The sequence below is a fragment of the Ambystoma mexicanum genome, chromosome 1p (genome assembly GCF_040938575.1).
Source record: "Ambystoma mexicanum isolate Mex_15411 chromosome 1p, UKY_AmexF1_1, whole genome shotgun sequence".
Classification (NCBI taxonomy): domain Eukaryota; kingdom Metazoa; phylum Chordata; class Amphibia; order Caudata; family Ambystomatidae; genus Ambystoma; species Ambystoma mexicanum.
Genome location: NC_090921.1, coordinates 1,323,838,198 through 1,323,856,804, shown reverse-complemented (window position 1 = coordinate 1,323,856,804; position 18,607 = coordinate 1,323,838,198).

Genomic DNA, 18,607 nt, shown 5'->3' with positions numbered 1-18,607 from the left:
CATTTTCAGCAGTACCAGCAGAATGGCTGTGCTGGCTCTGTTAAGCACCATTGCATTGCACCTAAACTGCGTTTTGCAGTCACCAAAATAATGGCTGCGCTGTCTTTGCCAAACACATATGGGGCAAGATGGAACATGGAACACCCCCAGAAAGGCTGCCAGTATTTTCCTTATGTGCACCAAAGAAATGAATTGAAAAGCAGCGCTGCTATGCTGTTAGCTCAAAATTTCCCATTGAAAAAGGAAATATTTTGGATTTAAAATGACTGCACCCTGGTGCTCTTTTCCACCTTTCCAACAGTACACAGTTCTGTTCCAGTGAGACCCAGCTATGTCCATTCATATTCAGGGTGTGCTTCGGCAAAAGGGTGCATTTCTCACAGAATGACAGGCTGTGTCAGGCAAGATCTGTGAAATAACAAAGAACTTCACTCTAAGCCATACGGAAAAACGCTTGGTTTTTTGCAACAAAATATCACAGCTAAACCCTTAAGAAGCAGCCCTATCTCTCTGTGCTTATGTCAGTTTCAGTGGACCTTTACCTTGAACAGATTTCTGGGTATGAGAAAGTGACTAGGGCTACAAATAATGTTTAGAATCTAGATGTAAGAGAAAACCACATTGTGAAGTGATAGCCAAGGAAAATTAACCACGTGTAAAATGGTGCAAACAATATACAAGAAGTAACAGTATGCTCATGGAATACTAGGGGACATACACATCTGTTCCAAACAGATCGACCCGAATTAAATTCAACACAGGTGATATGTTTACAGGAGACATGGCTATCAATCCCCCCAGTATGTGAAAGATTTCTAACATACATGAACCCGGCTATTAACAACATTGGAGGAAGACCATCAGCAGGCCTCCTTACTTTAATCAGTCAAGATTTGGCAACTGAAATTACCGAATATCAGAATATTGGAAACTGGGCGCAAAATACTCTAGTCAAAAGACAAATGAAGACAGATCCGCAGAGGAACAAAGAGCCCATAAGCACCCAATACCTAAACATCACCAATATATATTGGAATCCAAAGAAAGTTCCAGAAGAAACGATAATTGATTCTATCTTCACTAAGATAGACAGCATTGTCCAGGAACATAAAGATGTAGAATTTATTATATGTGGAGATCTCAACCTGCATATTTTTGATGACAAAGGAGACCTAATAGCAGATCAACTGTTGGAAAATAGAGCACGAAGATGGAAAATAGACACACACAACAGAAACTTTGAAAGATGGGATGCCCTCAATGCAGTAAAAAAAACGATACCAACTTGGTCAAGAGGGGAAAATAAATCAATCATAGATTACATCTATACTAGTACGGGAATCACCCAAGCAAAAGTCGAAGCAAAAAATCTATTCAGTGAACATAGCGACCACTATATACTAAAGCGGTCTTGGGTAATGAATAAAGAAGAACGACACAAAATAAACATACCTAAGTTGACGCTAGTAAATAGAATGAACCGGTTGAGAATTCCGCAGAATAGACTAACTGAAATAACAGAAACATTAATGAATTCAGAGCAGAAAGATTCCAACAAAATCAATTATGGGTGGCTAACAGACCAATTCCAAATGAAACAGAGATCGAATCAATCACCAAAACCAGAACGGAAATATATCTACAATAAAGAGATTGCAGAAAAGAAAAAAGAAAAAAGGAACTCTATTAAAAGAGCACAAAAGGAAACACCACAATCCAAAAAAAGAATAATCGGCCAAGCAAAACAAAAATTCAAAAACTGGCACAAAAACGCCAAAATGATGCAAGACCAAGAAAATGCTGAATCCATGATGGCCACCCTGAAAAATCGTAACACCAGAAATTTGTGGGATCTCTTGAAAGCGAGTAAAAAGGCTGAAAATGCAATGATAGTGGATGTCCCAGAAGCAGCGTGGGTTGACTATTTTACAGCTCTTTATGAAGAACGAACAACAGTGATAAAGGAAATTCAACAACATCCGCCAAAGCAATGGAACTTTATATATGACATTGAAGAGATTACCAAAATAATAAAAAAAACTAAATATATCAAGGGCACCAGGGCCGGATGGCATGTCGAACGCAACATTAAAACAAAATCCAGAAGCTTGGGCACAATTCTGTGGCAAAATTATAGATCTGATCAACTGCATGAAAAACGTGCCCGAGTCCTGGAAATTAGCAACGCTAATCCCTTTATACAAACAGGGATCATCAAAAGAACCGAAGAACTATCGACCTCTTGCACTTCTGGATCCGCTAGGGAAAATCTTTGCTAACCTTATACTGACAAGACTAAACATATGGGCAAAACAAATGAAACATCAAGCGGTGCGCCAAACAGGATTTGTGCGCAACGTCGGAACAAATGTGAACCTCATGATTCTAAATCTGATGAAACATGAAGCTGAACGAACAAAAACAAACACAATAGTAGCATACGTCGATCTGAGCCTGGCATATGATAAAATTAATAGAGATCTGCTGTGGAAGAAATTGGAACAAAGGGGATGCCCTACTGACATCCTAGAACCAATTAAACTTTTGTATGCCAACACAAAAATACAAGTAAGAATGACAGCGGATGGAATAATAACAAGACAAATAAACACCTGGCACGGCTTAAAGCAAGGGTGTCCGCTTGCAGCACCCTGTTCAGCTTATTTACGTCGGATTTTGAAGAGGCTATAAATACACCAATCATCAATCCTCCAAAATTAAATGCGATTGCGGTACCTTGTTTGATCTACGCGGATGATATCATTTTATTAGCAAAAACACTCATGTGGATTACAAAAAGCTCTTAACCAAACCTACGAATACATGGAACAAAACAAACTGATAAATGATTCTTGTTTTCTTAGTGTTTATTATCTAACAAAGAAAAATTCAAATGGGAAAAAAGCATTCCAATACTTCCTCCAAGAAGAAAAATTGATCCAGGTTACCACCTATAAATATCTAGGGATATGGATAAACCAATCATTGACAGAAGCACCATGGGCAGAACAGCTAAAAGCAAAAACTAGGATGCTAGCCAGACAAGGCCTGTCAATTCATAAGAAATTTGGAAAATGTTTGCTCATACCATCGGTAACTTTTTATAAACAAAAAGTGACAGCGATCCTCGCATATGGGGCAGAAACCATGATTAATCATGATAGAACCATATGGATGAAACTGGAAGCGATGTATTGGCAGAAAGTATTGAGTCTACCTCAGAACACGCCTATGATACGGATACGATATGAACTGGGTCTCCAATCATTAGAATCAATAATCGAATGGAAAATAATAGATCTCTACAGAAAAATCAACAGCGAAGAAAGGATACCGGCATTAGAAATTCTAAGAACTTCAAAAGTACACGTCAATAATGTTGCACTGGACAAATGGAAAGAAGCATCCTGGTGTATATGCAACAAAAAAGGGATTACACTGGATACATTGACGAAAATGCCTCAAATCGCAAAAAAGAAACTGAGTCAAACTGATTGGATTGAAACCCAAGAGCAGAAAGATCTATATAAGATGACACTTAAATGTGAGGGAGAGGAAAGAGCACTTAATCAACTGCCAAATTACTTAAAATTATATCCGGATCGAAAAATCAGAGACATGTTCCTGAGATTCAGACTAAACCTACTGCCAACAAGAGAGGTGTTGGGGAAATGGAGCCAAAATAAAAGTGCAAGTAGTGACTGCAGATTCTGTCAGATAATAGGGAAAACCGAAACACTCTATCATGTAATTATGGAGTGTGAGGCACTAAATCAAAAAAGACTGATCTTTAGCGCCAAATACGCTAGTGCCATAATCGAAATGGGAAAAGAAGAAAGATGGAGTCAAATCTTAATGGGAAATAATAGAAAGATGGTCGCAACCATAATTCACTTCTGGAAAAACATCATGTCGGACAATAATAACAATAAGGAAGAAGGATAAAAGATAAAAGACATTGATGTTTGTAATTGGATTTTTTATTAGGAGAATAATGTAGATTGAATGTAAACGATAAATGTAAGGTTTAAGATGTAAACCAAATGCATTTTAATATAAAAAAAATGGTGCTTTTTACAAACAAGGAAATGTCTGTTTAAAAGTAAATTGTTGAATTAAGGCCCTGTCCTGGCATAGAAGTGTGAGGGGGTTTGTTTTAAAACATATGTAGGATATTTAATTCCAACAGTTTTGCTGTCTGTTTCAGGAAATAAACAAATAAATAAATAAATGTGCTGAAGCCACAGAACAGGTTTTTTCCTGGCCTGGCTTCAAAGGACTTTGCTTCCTGGGAACAGGATCTGCCCCCCTTCCTGTGGACTGGCCCCCGGGGCATATGAATAGGCAATGGTGATGGATCTCGCACCCTCATCAGATTCCGTGGCAGTGCTCCAGCCTGGCACAATAGATTTCTGGGGCACATAGGTGTGACTTTTTAGCAGCACCTTCCCTCAACTCAAACCGTGGAGCTTCAAAGGCAACTCCAGAGCAACATTGGATTCAGGCTGGCTAAAGACTGACATTTGACTGCGGGTTGGGAAGTATGCCCTTATTTGTAAGACAGTGATGGCCCATTTGGGGCAAAAGACGGTTCTAAATTAATAAACTTTAAGACTTCTATTTCTGCAACCAGAAAATGCAGTAATACGACAGTTTAACAGTTTAAATGTAATTTTGGTGGCATTAAAACAAAACTTTGTAGCTTTCCCTAGTATGAGGGGGACGGAAACAGCAGAAAAATGTAAATCATGGGAAAGGTATGCATGGTGCAACTTTGAAATTTAAGGCAAACATACTTTGTGATAATGGGTACACATATCTAAAATTGTAGAATTTTAGGTGAAGCGGTTCCCACTAGAAATGGCGAAAGATTATTAGAATGGTGAAACAATATTGTACAAATGTGGGAATTGGAATGACAGGTTCAGTGTGAAATCTGGAATCTGCCTATGCGTTTTTCAAAAGTGCCATAACTGTAAAAAATGTGCAATTTATGTCATAACTGATTTTGGCTAAAAGAACTGTGGGAGGGCCATGGGCATTGTAAACCCACACCATAAAACGGATGTCATGTCCCGGAAGTCCAACCGGCTGACAGGAAGGCAGTAACAGTAAACCCTGACCAATCCAGTTGTTAGAGGCATGTCAAGCTGAAGGTCTGCCCCCATAGTAAATCTTGTGATGTCACCCACCTTATAAAAGGAAGAAGCTCACAGAGACAAAGGACACTCTCTTCTGAATTTTCCAGCTCCTGCATATCCACATATTCCATATTCATCCTGCAAGATTCCAGATTCCACTGCCAGCCCAGAGCATAGCTGAATCTATCCAGGCAGGACCATTGATCCAGAAAACCCCCACAAAAAATCCCAATAACTCAGGGAGAAAGGGGAAAGGTGGCTGAATCCTCATTGGGATTATTCAGTGCTGCCTGCTTGCCCTGCTACCTGCTTTATTCAGCTGAGGTGCGGCTGCACCATGACCAGACCTTTGCCCAGCTGTTTTCTTCCAGGAGAGTCCGCCGCTGTGACCAGTGACCAGATATTGCCTCGCTGTCCAGAAACTCGGTCCGCTGTCCAAAATACCCCATTCAAGTGCGTGTTGTTAATATTTCCCTTCCCCAACAACCACAAACTGCATCCTTTGCTCTGTTACCTTGTATTAGTTACAGTACCATAGAAATCCCATAGCTGCTTTAGCGGAAATCCTTAAAACTGTCAGAATCCTTTGTGCATCCTGTCCTTGATCTCCAAGTGTTAGCACCATTCTTCCACTCATTTTTGTCCTTGTGTAAGTCCTTAGTACTATTTTGATTAAATAAATGAATTCTCTCTAAAAGAGGCACACAACTTGAAAGGGTTAAAACTGCAGATTAACCTTTGTATTCACGGGTGGCATTTCTCTTTTCTAGCCACTAAAATCGAGTTTAAGTGAAACTTGTCCTTTCCTTTCCAAACCGATTTTCTCTGTCAACTGCTTTTATTTTTGAATCCGAATTTCCTTCCCCACTGAGAATCTCATCCTGTCGTTAATTAAGAGTCACTCTTTCACTTTCATACTATCCCTATGATGTGTATCTGTTCCTTAGTATAAACGCGCATTCTGATTCTGCCTATTCAACCTGTTTTTCAAACCGTTTTGACATTTAAACCTGTGAAAGTAAGACAATGCAATTTCTACTTGTGTGATTTGACTGCACTGTGTTTTCACTTCAAATTTGATTTTCTGAAGTGTATGTCCATTGTTGGTACCTTGCCTTGTAGTTTGCTGGTGTTCTTACATCCCTGATACTGTTATAACTCATATTTACCTCATTCATTCAACCGCACATGTAAATTAAATATTTAGTAATTCTGAGTGCTATTTTGTGCAATTGCAAGGGTCTTTAAATCAAATTTCACTTCTGTTTGTTGCCTAGTATACCTGGTCCTTGCTACTCCTTGCTACCAGGGACATCATTTCACCAAAATGCCAGGGGTAGCGGAAGTGACATCACAAGACCCTTGACCCCTGATTACACAACAGGAAGTGATGTCATTTGATCCCACCCCGAAGTGATATCGCAGGAAGCGATGGAACATGACCTTTAACCCATTGACAAAACAGGAAGTGGCATCACATAGCATTTACACTACGAAAAATATGGTTACGATTAGGGATGTAACGGTATTACGGTATACCGTTAAAGATACCGTGAACCACTTAATTGAACAATAATAACCGTCACATTGTTTATACCGGTATACCGTTCATACCGTTAAGTGTGCTTTTCAATCTGATTTGGAAAGGCTGCAGTAAGCAAGTGCTGCACAGTCTTGGTCTTGCACTGTTGGATGTGCTGTCTGCCAAGTAGTTTCAGTTGGAGCAGTTTTTAATGCCATTCCATAAACCACACGCACCTGACACAAAATCAATATGTTAGCAATAGGAAGAATAAACACAGTGCCAGGAAGGAAAAGGGTTTACTTTGGGTTGGCGGTTTGGGGTTTATATATTTATAATGGATAATGTTTTCTAAACATATGACAATGGGGGATTTCCCTGGTTCCATCATTGAATTTATATATAATAAGTCACAGTGTGAAATGTACTCATCTCTGTGGGTATTCCCTGCTGCATACCAAAGTGTAACATGTCCGTGATTACTGAACATCTTTTGGCCCGCAAGTAAACTAAAGGCTGTAACGTAAAGAGAGTGTGTGTGTATGCGCACAAGCGTATACTACCATCAGACTCCATTGATCTGTGGCATGCAGGTTATCAAGATGGCAACATGTTCATCTTCACCAGTAGCCAGTGGGGGGACTAAAAGCCAAAAATGACCACTTAAGAAAAGCTATTCAGTTTGCTTTGCCAGTCGCAGCAGGGCTCCCCCCGCCCCGCCTCCTCTCCACACGCGTTTGTGTTTGGTGGAAGCAAGGGGTGGCATTTCAGTGAAAAGTATGTTGAAAAGCCCAATTCTGGCCCTGGGTGCCTGGTTTTGTTTGTGATGATAAATCTGACAATTTATGACTTTTTAGAAAATATTTGTTAAGATTAGTTAACTCCACCTGCTATACCGTGATAACCATGATATACCGTCATTTGGCAAGAAGGTTATTGTACCGTCATAAAACTAATACCGTGACACCCCTAGTTACGATATCACTATAATGTGATGTACATTTCATACAAGAATGGATCGCCATATGTATCGTTAAGATGAGTGTGTATAGGCACATATTACCAAATTACTGTGAATGCAAGCAGACGTCCATGACCAAATGATATTGATGCATTATTAAGCGCTTTATATAGAAAAAATATACACCCAATATCACCCAACCTTTGTTGGTACTCATTTATCGATCTCAGAAGGATGAAAGGCTGAGTTGAGGCATTTAAGAACAGACTGAATCAGTGACTCACCCCCTGAAGTGTGTCTGAAATAAAACTTTAATGAGTCTAGCAATTATTGTATAGAATTCCAGAAAGACACATTATTTGGTATTCCTATTCTTTCTTATTTAGGGTCAGTGCTGAAAGTGTTAGACTTGTGGCACTCCTGTTCTTATTTTTCTTCTTTTTTTAAGGGGCCTGAACAAGAAAGCCAGCCACACCAGAAGTAAAGTGCCACACGGTGCTGACCACAGCCCAGGAGTTGCATTACAAAATAAACAAAAAAAACCTTGTTTTTCTATTTTTTTAGAGGTCACAAGTGAGACCACAGAGGTCAACAGGGAGACCTCTGAGGTCGCAGTTGTGACCTCTGGAGACCCCTAAATGATGAACCTGCTAGCTACCCACCCAAAATGTGGTTAACAGGAGTTTGAGGGAGTATTGCAGGGGGAAATCTTAACTGGGTGCTATCTACCCGAAAAGTAATATTGCTCTCATTAATTTGTGCTTTGTGTATGTTGTATTAGAAAGTCAACTAAGTGTATTTCATCAATTTACCTTATAATTATCACCCCATTCGTGACTGCTGCCCTATATTAAATGTGTGATTTTATTTGAAAAAAAAATAAAGAAATATTGAATTACCACTCAACAGCATGGTTTATGGTCGATTGTGACCCGGGGTTTTGGTAAGAGGGGGTGTGAGACGGGTTGGGTGCCATCTCAATCTGAATTCTTAGGAAATAAAGTAAGAGTGTTTTAATTGTGCGCTGCATCCTAGGCCAGTGGCAAGAGTCCTCGGCTGCTGTGTGAGACCCGATTATAATCCTTAACAGATTGGGGGCTCGTGCGGGTGATTGAGAAAGTGTTGCCACCCGTGCCAGCTTAACACAGAAGGCGGCTAACCTTTAAGGTAGTGATACTTTGGGGGATTAAAACACAGTGTTACACTGTAGGCCCTAAGTATCAGGCCTGTGTGTAAAGATAAAGTGAAACCAACCCAGAACTAGACAAAAAGCAACAAAATACAGTTTACCATTTCATAAATAAATTAATAGAGAAAAAACATTCTCCATAATGACCACAGTAGAGATAAACATGGCCAGGCAGCACCTTCTGCATAAACTATTTATTAGAGGAGAATGTGCACAGCAAGATGAGGAGGTCTGGCTAGGAGAAATGATGCAACAGGTCATCGCCATGGACATGGATGTGTGGCAAGATGTTAGCCTGTTATATCAAGCTTTGAGCGTGTTCTACCTGACTCAAAATCTTAAAGAAGAGCAGATTAAAATGGTCCGAATCACAGCCTACATATATCTCCATATGGGGATTATGCAGAAAAAATCTGAAGAAAACAGAACTCTTGCGAAAAACCAATCTGAACTCTTAACTCAAATCCACACTGAGCTGAAACTAGTGGAACGGAAATTGCAAAAGAGCCAAGATTCTGAGGTCCAAGTTGAAACGTAATCAAATAGCTAAAAGAGGACTTGCCTCTACAACAGCAAAATAATTCAGACCAAGAGGCCCAAATAAATGCATTAAGAGTGGAGTGTCAAGAAAAGGTTGACTCTTTGGAAGATAGTCAACTGAAACAAAACAACAGGTGAGATACAATAACATCAGCGCAGAGCAAATTGTCACTTTAGAGAATCAGTTAAAAGAATTGGAAGAGGGAAGTAATAAATTAATTATGAAAGAACTCCACTTTCAATCAGAATTTGATGAAGAGCGCCAGAAATTAGGCGCCATGCGCAACAAAGGGATGACCTGGCTGAACAAAGGGGTGCTCTGTATCAGAAGAAAGAGGCCCTATACCAGCAAATGTGTAAATTAAAAACCAATCTGGAGAGAAGGGATTCAGACCTTCAGGGATTGGCTGGCATAAAAGAAGAATGTGAAAAGTTAATGGTACATAGGAGACAAATGGAACTCGAGTTAAAGCAGGCCATAGAGGCTCATAATATGCAGAAGAAGGAGGTTCACCTCCTGCAACAGAAATTGTCTCAGTGTTCCCAGACCATACAGGTAGCGCAAAGAGACAATGAGGCCCTCTGTGAGGAGAACAATGGACTCCGCAAGCAGGTGGCAACTCAAGAGCGGGTCATAGAGGCCAGTCAAGCCCTGATAGCCGAGCAAATGGCTCAGACCTTTGCCGACTATCAAGAGGCAGGGGCTGAGAAGGAGAAACTATGGAGGTTGGAGAAAGTGTATGCTAGGCTAAATCCAAACTTGAGGGACAAGTAGAGAGGGACAGGGACACCCCTGATCATGGTGTGATGCTAAGGACCTCAAACCCACTTACCAATTTGTATGTACAAGGCACTGCTGACTTCATGTCTACCTGTTCACATGAGCCAGAAACCATGAGGCAGTCAGAATTAAATAGGCCTAGCATGATGGAGTTGACAGGTCAGCGCTCCTCAGAAATTGGTGGGCGGGGGTCCTGTATAGATTCAAGAATATTATGGCTGATGTCTCTGACCAGGAAGCCTCCTATGAGGAGAAGGTTCGGGAACTAGACCTGCAGAACTACTATCTCCAAAGGGACCATTTGGTTCGATTTGCAGAAAAACAGCAAGAAATGAGGCCCCAAAAAGAGCATTCTGAAACCCTCCACCCAATCAGTGAGGTGGGGGAAATCCTCCCCCAATCCGGGAAACAGAGAGAGGTCAAGAGTCTACTCTTCTGTGGGCCACAGGGGAGAAGAAACTATGCCCCAGCATTCTGCAAGCACCTCACAAGCTCACAGAATCAGGGAGCGTCTAGAAGATCATTGAGGGACCTCAAACAGTAGCGGCTCTGCGTCTGAGGGCGAGTGGGCTCAGGTGACACAGCAAAGAAAGGCAAATAAACAGAGGAGAGTTCTGGTGAAAGACCCCATTAGGCAGATCAAGGCTATTAGGAATTCATAACATTGTACCACGGAAAGGCAAACGTATCTGTGTGGGAGCACCTGGAACTCTATGAACAAACAATGGACACTTTTCAAACCAAAGATAGCCAGAACTGCATAGATTATGCCAAATGGATGTTCTCTCCGGAGTACTCGAGCTTCTTTGCTGGACTGGAAGATCACAAACGTTCAAGGTGGTCCACCTACAAGGCGGCCATTTTGGAGCACTTTTCTGCCCACAGAAACCCCCAGGAGGCTCGCAAAGTGGCCTACAATTTGCAATTCGGAGAAGATCAGGCCCCAAGAGAATTTGTGCAGGAGCTAAAACACGCCTTTGCACAAACTACCAGGTGGGTGTGCACTAATTCCAGAGAAGTCATAACCACTTATTTTCATGAACTCCCAAAATACATAATGACCCAGCTGGTGAGGGATTTTCATGACAAAAGATCCCTAGACTTGTTAATAGAGCAGGCTACCCGGATCTATGAGGTCCAAAAACCTGCAGAAAATAAAAACCAGATAAAAAAACCTGAACCAATCAACACCCCTGCTGCTGCTAAGGTGGCGGAGGAGAATGTTGCCCCCATTTTAGACCTAGAAATCGTGGGGCCTAAAAACAAGCCGTCCCAAAATCAGCCAAATCAGAGGCAGAGAAGGCCATCTGATCAATCCGCAACAGGTGGCAGTCAGGGAGGTAACCCCAACAATGGGACCCCTAACTCTCCTGATTACATAAGTCCCAGATAAAAGTGCAACCAACCTATCTTGGGGTATGTATGGACTCCCCCAGCCCAAGGGATGGGGGTCCAACCAGGTAATTACTGCCCCAGGAAACTTCCCTCCTAACTTCCCTCAGGAGGGCAGTAATCCCACAAATCCTGGGTTAAGGTTCATTCCCCAGTATCTACCAAACCCCAACCTGCAGACCAACCCTCCTTTCTTTCCCCGGTTTCAGGATTCTAGACCATCCAATCCAGGAGAGGGGAGGCCACGGTTGGAGGGGTACCACAATCCCCAATACCCAGGGTACTCCGGGAGAAGGGATAGTTACCCTTCCCGCGAACCACCTAGGTATGAAGAAAGACCCCCATACCAGCCAGAACGGATGTCCCAACTGGAGCGCCAGGTCCTCCAGAACCTCACGCATGATCTGAGTCGCATGTTGAGGGCTCAGCAGAACCCTCAGATAAACATGGCAGCTCAGAACCCCTGAAACCAAAGGTCTGGCACTCCAGAACAATGACAGGGAGAGAACCCCGGCAAATCACCGGTTCCAGAGGAGGAGGCACGGGAGGGAGGGGGGTGTAAAGCCCTGGGGGATGCTTGCTTCCTCACCTGTGAAAAGCCCCTGGACAACCCAGAACAGGAACTAAAATCTCCTGCCCCCGAACATCTGCAACCCAGTGAACAGAGTGTGAGTAGGAGAAATAAAGACATCAAAAAAGCCCATTTTGTAGAGGAAGTTAGTGTCCTCCAGTTTGAGGGGGAAGAATCCTTAGAGGGTTCTGGGAAGAGAATCTTCTCCTTCAGGGCTGGGGGAATTCCTCCAAAAGAAAAATGAGTCCCAAGACATCTGAATGAAGACTGAGTGGGTGTGGGCACTGATTCAGAGTCCCCCATCCCTGAACCCCACAATTGTCATCCTGAGAAAAAAAAATAATGGAGGGATCCTCCCAACAAACTGGTTCTAGTGACCGCCACCAGGTAAGAGGGACAGCACAGAGCTAAGGGACAAAGGGGATTCCAAATCCCATCTATTTCAGGATGCAACATTTTTATTACAGATTCCCAGACTCCGGCACAGAAAACTGTCCAAAACTCCACTGTGTCGGAGTCCAAAATAAATAAATTGACCACCCAGCTTGCCCAAAATGCCCATTACATTTGCCCGCTTGAGGAGAAGGAGGGGAGATTCTATGCCCCTGTTCGAGTGCAAGGGCAATGTGCCTTTTTAGCACTGGTGGATACTGGATCTCAAGCCACTCTTCTGCCAAAAAGGGCATTTGAGCAGCTAAATTCAGGAAGAGGGGAGAGACACCAGATCCCTCTCCTCCCTCTTCCTGGACAACTCCAGAACTTTGACAGGAATGAAATTCCTGTCGAGGGGACTGCAGATCTGGAAATAAAAATTGGGCAACATAAGGTGAAACACCCAGTCATAGTCGTGACTTCAGAGGGAACCCCCTGTCTATTAGTGAATGACATCCTTCGCATGTTGTCTCCCCTAATAGACTGTGTGAACAAGGTCCTCTGGACTCAGACTAACCGGCCAATAAAATTAACCATGTTAGTTGAAATGGCACATACCACATGGTTGAACAGAATTCTGATCATTTTGAGTTTAATTTCCAAAATAATTAAACACCTGACGTTACAGTAATTGCTGACGGACAACAAACTGGTGATGGAAACTCCTCTTCATTCCTGAAAATCAACCTTCCTAGAAGGAAATACTTTGAAATTTTATACCAATTCACAGACTGAAAATACCAATTCTACAGTCAAAAGTGATGAAAAACCAGCTCAAAGTTTAGCTGACATTCAGAAAATTAGAGAACAGTTGTTCCTCCCTATTCAGTTAAATGAGGGGAAGGAGTCTCTTCTCGCCCCAGTGTGCTTCAACAAAGGAAAGAGCTTCATCAGCAAAGCCATGTTCAGAAAGCTCCCAAAAGATCCAACAATTCACACATTTAGATTGATTGATAAATGGGATATGGGCGGGAAACTCCCAATTCTAAACATCTCCTGCCTAGCAGGTGTATGCTCAAAATTTCTATAGGTGACAAAAGCATAGAGCATAATTATTGGGTCGTGCGAGATGTCCCTGCTGCATTCTATTCAGGCAGTGACATTCTCAATCAGTTTGCAAATAATGTGGACCTTATAAATCACAAGGCCAGGTCCCGACTAGCTGGCAATCTCATGGGCGTTGATGATTCTGCAAAAGCATTTCAGCCCAATTGCTTCCGTATGCGGTTGAAGTTCAAATTGGAGAGGAGGTCACCATCCCAAGACGGACCCGACAATTCCCACTTATATTAAAAATTGAAAGAGGACAGACACTGCAAAATTCTGACGCCTATGTACATCTCAATGCCCATCTCCAACAGCAGGGGTCGGGGTTAAACCCAACACCATTAGTCAATATAGAACACAACACCATTCCAATATTGATGGATAACAGCGACCCTAGGAGTATCACTCTGGGCGCAGGCACCATTATTGGAATGGCGGTTGATGACTGATATTTTTCCATGGATCTACGAAATGAACTGATAGGACCAATCCCCACTGACTGCTTTGACAATGATAGTGACAATGACATACCACCGGACAGGATCTTCACCCGGCAAGGGGGGAATTTCCTGGTGTACTCTTCCTGCCCTTACGGGGAGGAAGAGTTGACCTGTGACATCAGGAAGGATGAGGTGATATTCCAGGTCCACAATGACTGCCTCTCCTACCTGAAACCCTCTGTCCAGGTGAATACCCTAATCAGAGACCTCTCCACCCAGCTGGAGGAGGCCGCTGAGATAGCGAAACCCAAAGTCTTTCCAGTCTTCATGCAAATGGTTGAAGAGCGGGTCAACCTCGCTAATGCCCGTGAGACGCTGGAGCAAAAGCAAAAGTTGAAACAGGTGTTCTTAGATTTCCAAGATATCTTTGCTTGCGACTCGTAGGACTGTGGTCGCAACGAGATACATACAACCACTATTCCCACGGACCCTGGGATGACTGCTGTATTTGTGAAGCAATATCACTTGCCTCTCGTATCTATGAAGTCCCTGACAGAAATCATCAAAAACCTAGAGACCTGTGGGATAATTCGTCCAGTCCACAGCACCTTTAATAATCCGGTGCTGGGGATTTTAAAACCAAATGGCCAATGGAGACTCTGCACTGACCTTAGGGAGCTGAACAAACCGGTCCACATGTCCCAATGGCCTCTCCTCTACATTGACCAGGGGGTGGCCCAGATCCAGGAGTCAAAGGTATATACTGCTATTGACCTGACAAATGAATACTGGACCGTGCCCGTCAGTAGGGAGGACCAATGCAAGCTGGCCTTTACCTTCAGGGGGCAGCAGTACACGTGGACCCGGACTCCCTTCGGATACTTAACCTCTGGCAACGAATTCAACATCTTCTTACACAAGGTCATGCCCCATTTGGGTGAAAAGGGGTAACCTGGCCTATGTGGATGATGTCTTCATAAAAAGCCCACCTGTGGAGGAACATATAGCAGAAATCTATTATGTTCTGACCCAGTTGGGGATTGACGAAGCAAAACTGTCCTTCCAGAAAGCACAGTGGTTCAGGACCCGTGTCAACTTCTTGGGACATGAAATAACTGCTATGGGTCTCTGTCCCCAGGGGAAGAAAGTGGAAGCACTATTAAAACTAAAAGACCCCATGACTCTACGTGAGCTAAGAAGCCTCCTTGGACTGACTAATTACAGTAGAAAGTTCATTGAGGATTACGCAGAGGTCACAAGACCCCTAATCCATCTGTTGAAGGGGGGGGTTAAATGGGAGTGGGGTCCAGAACAATCCGAGGCAGTAAAGCAACTCAAAAGAAGTCTCTCACAAGCGCCTTGTCTAGCTTACCCTGTCAAAAACAAGGAGTTCATTTTAGACACAGGGTTCTCGAATACATGCTTGACTGCAGTATTATATCAAAAGCATGACAAGGTCAATAAAGTAATCGCCTATGCAAGCAAGACTTTATCCTCTGTGGAGGAAAAATTCAACGATTGTGAGAAGGCACTCCTGGCAACAGTGTGGGCATTGAAAAATGACCGCCCGTTCATCCAGGGCGACCACATCATAGTGGTGACTCCACACCAGTCTTTGCAATACCTCCAAAGTGACAGAATCCGGGCCGGAAATGTGAGTAATTCCAGAATTACTTCCTGGATTCTGTCCATGCAAGGCTTTCCTGTGGAAGTCAGATATGGGCAAAACAAGAAGAGTCCCCTCGCGCAAGGTCTGGCTGACTTGCATGATTGTGCCACAGAAAACTGTCTTCGAGGGCAAAAGTCTCAAAGTTTGTGGCAGATTCTGGGCCAAGTTGGGACATCTGATTATCTCTTGTCCTGATGGCCATCAGCTCTGCACCATCTTCAGCGACCAAAATGTCTCAATTTGAGCTAATGACTGGACGAAGGATGGTGCTACCTCAGCATCTGCTCTATAGAACACAACAGCAGACACTGATAAACACCTCCAAAACACATTAATATGTTGAGAATCTAAGAAAACACCTTCAGCATGCTTTTGCGTGCGCTCAGCGGAATCTGGAAAAATCAGCAGACGGGATGAAGACTCAATATGACTGAAAAACAACCAAAAAGGAATCCCAAGTAGGAGACAGGGTCTACTTGTACAATTTTCAAAGGAACCAGGCTAAGGAACTAAAATGTCTCCCCTCCTGGCGCGGCCCATTTGAAATTGTAGATAAAATTTCACCTGTCGCCTACCGAATCTGCATCCCCAAAGGAGAGCTGACAGAAGAGAAAGGGAGCCACATTAATCAATTAAAGAGTTGTCATTCCAGGCACACTTTGCGGCGCCAAGGGATAGTCAAATAGAGGAAACATTTGGAGAATGAGAACAAGAAAAAGAAGAACCAGAAGGGAACGGGTAGGTCCATAGATATATCTATCTAACAGGGTGTACTTTTCTTCATCATCATTGCAAAAGTGCCTCACATAACCATGGCATAAAAATAACTATCTTTGCCTTGTTAACGAATTATTTGCTGAAATGGTTCAAGTACAGTAATAAATGTAATGTATGTGTGTAACACTGATGTCAACCTTCCGGGAAGAAAATCAGTGGGAACATTTTGTAACCTGTCATTATTTATTCACTAGTGAGCACTGATTCCGTTCCTCCAGAACCTCCTGGGGACCTGGAAAAGGGAAGGAATAAAAGGTGGTTTTGCTCCACTCTCCAAAAAAAGGCAAAGGGAGGATTGTGGTGTACCACTCCCTGATGGAAGGACTCCACCTGATGAACCCCACTTTGCCCTACCCTCCCTCAATAAGAAATCTTGGGAAAGTCGGGCGGATCTGTGGGGTACATTTATCTGCCCAGCAGAACTCCTCTACATCACTAAACTGCATTTTCAACAGTACCAGCAGAATGGCTGTGCTGGCTCTGTTGAGCACCATTGCATTGCACCAAAACTGTGTTTTGCAGTCACCAAAATAATGACTGTGCTGTCTTTGCCAAGCACATATGGGGCAAGGTGGAACATGGAAAACACGGCAGCCTTTCTCAGGGTTTTTCATGTTCCATCTTGCCCCATATGTGCTTGGCAAAGACAGCACAGCTGTTATTTTGGTGACTGCAAAACGCAGTTTTGGTGCAATGCAATGGTGCTCAACTCTTATGTGCACCAAAGAAAAGAATTGAAAAGCAGCGCTGCTATGCTGTTAGCTCAACATTTCCCATTGAAAAAGGAAATATTTTGCATTTAAAATGACTGCTCCCTGATGCTCTTTTCCATCGTTCCAACAATACACAGTTCTGTTCCAGTGAGACCCAGCTATGTCCATTCATATTCAGGTTGTGCTTCGGCAAAAGGGGGCCTTTCTCACAGAATGACAGGCTGTGTCAGGCAAGATCTGTGAAATAACAAAGAACTTCACTCTTAGCCATACAGAGAAGCGCTTGAATTTTTGCAACAAAATACCAGAGCTAACCTCTTCACAAAAATCCCTATCTCTCTGTGCTTATGTCAGTTTCAGTGGACCTTTGCCTTGAACAGATTTCTGTGTATGAGAAAGTGACTAGGGCTACAAATAATGTTTAGAATCTAGATGTAAGAGAAAACCGCATTGTGAAGTGACAGCCAAGGACAATTAACCACATGTAAAATGGTGCTTTTTACAAACAAGGAAATGTCTCTTTAAAAGTAAATTGTTGAATTAAGGCCCTGTCCTGGCATAGAAAGGTGAGAGGGAGTTGTTTTAAAACATATGTAGGATACTTGATTCCAACAGTTTTGCTTTCTGGTTCAGAAAATAAATAAACAGATGTGCTGAAGCCATAGAACAGGTTTTTACCTGGCCTGGCTTCAAAGGTCTTTGCTTTCTGGGAACAGGATCTGCCTCCTTTCCAGTGGGGAGCCCCCAGGGCATATGAATAGGCAATGGTGGTGGATCTCGTACCCTCATCGGACTCTGTGGTAGTGCTCCAGCCTGGAACAATGGATTTCTGGGACACATAGGTGTGACTTTTTAGCAGCACCTCCCCTTAACTCAAACTGGGGAGCTTCAAAGGCAACTCCAGAGCAACATTGGATTCAGGCTGGCTAAAGATTGAAATTTCACTGGGGGGTTGAGAAGTATGCCCTTATTTGGAAGACAATGATGGCCTATTTGGGGCAAAAGACTGTTCTGTATTAATAAACTTTAAGACTTTTATTTCTCCAACCGGAAAACACAGTAATACGACAGTTTAACAGTTTAAATGTAATTTTGGTGGCATTAAAACACGACATTGTAGATTTCCTAGCATGTGGGGGACGCAAACGGCAGAAAAATTTAAATCATGGGAAAAGTATAAATGGTGCAACTTTGAAATTTAATGCAAACATGCTTTGTGATAATAGGTACACATATATAAAATTGTAGGATTTTAGGTGAAGTGGTTCCCACTAGAAATGGTGAAAGAGTATTAGAACAGCGAAACAATATTGTACAAATGTGGGAATTGGAATGACAGGTTCATTTTAAAATCTGGAATCTGCCTATGGGATTTTCAAAAGTGCCATAATGTAAATAAATGTGCAATTTATGTCATAACTGATTTTGGCTA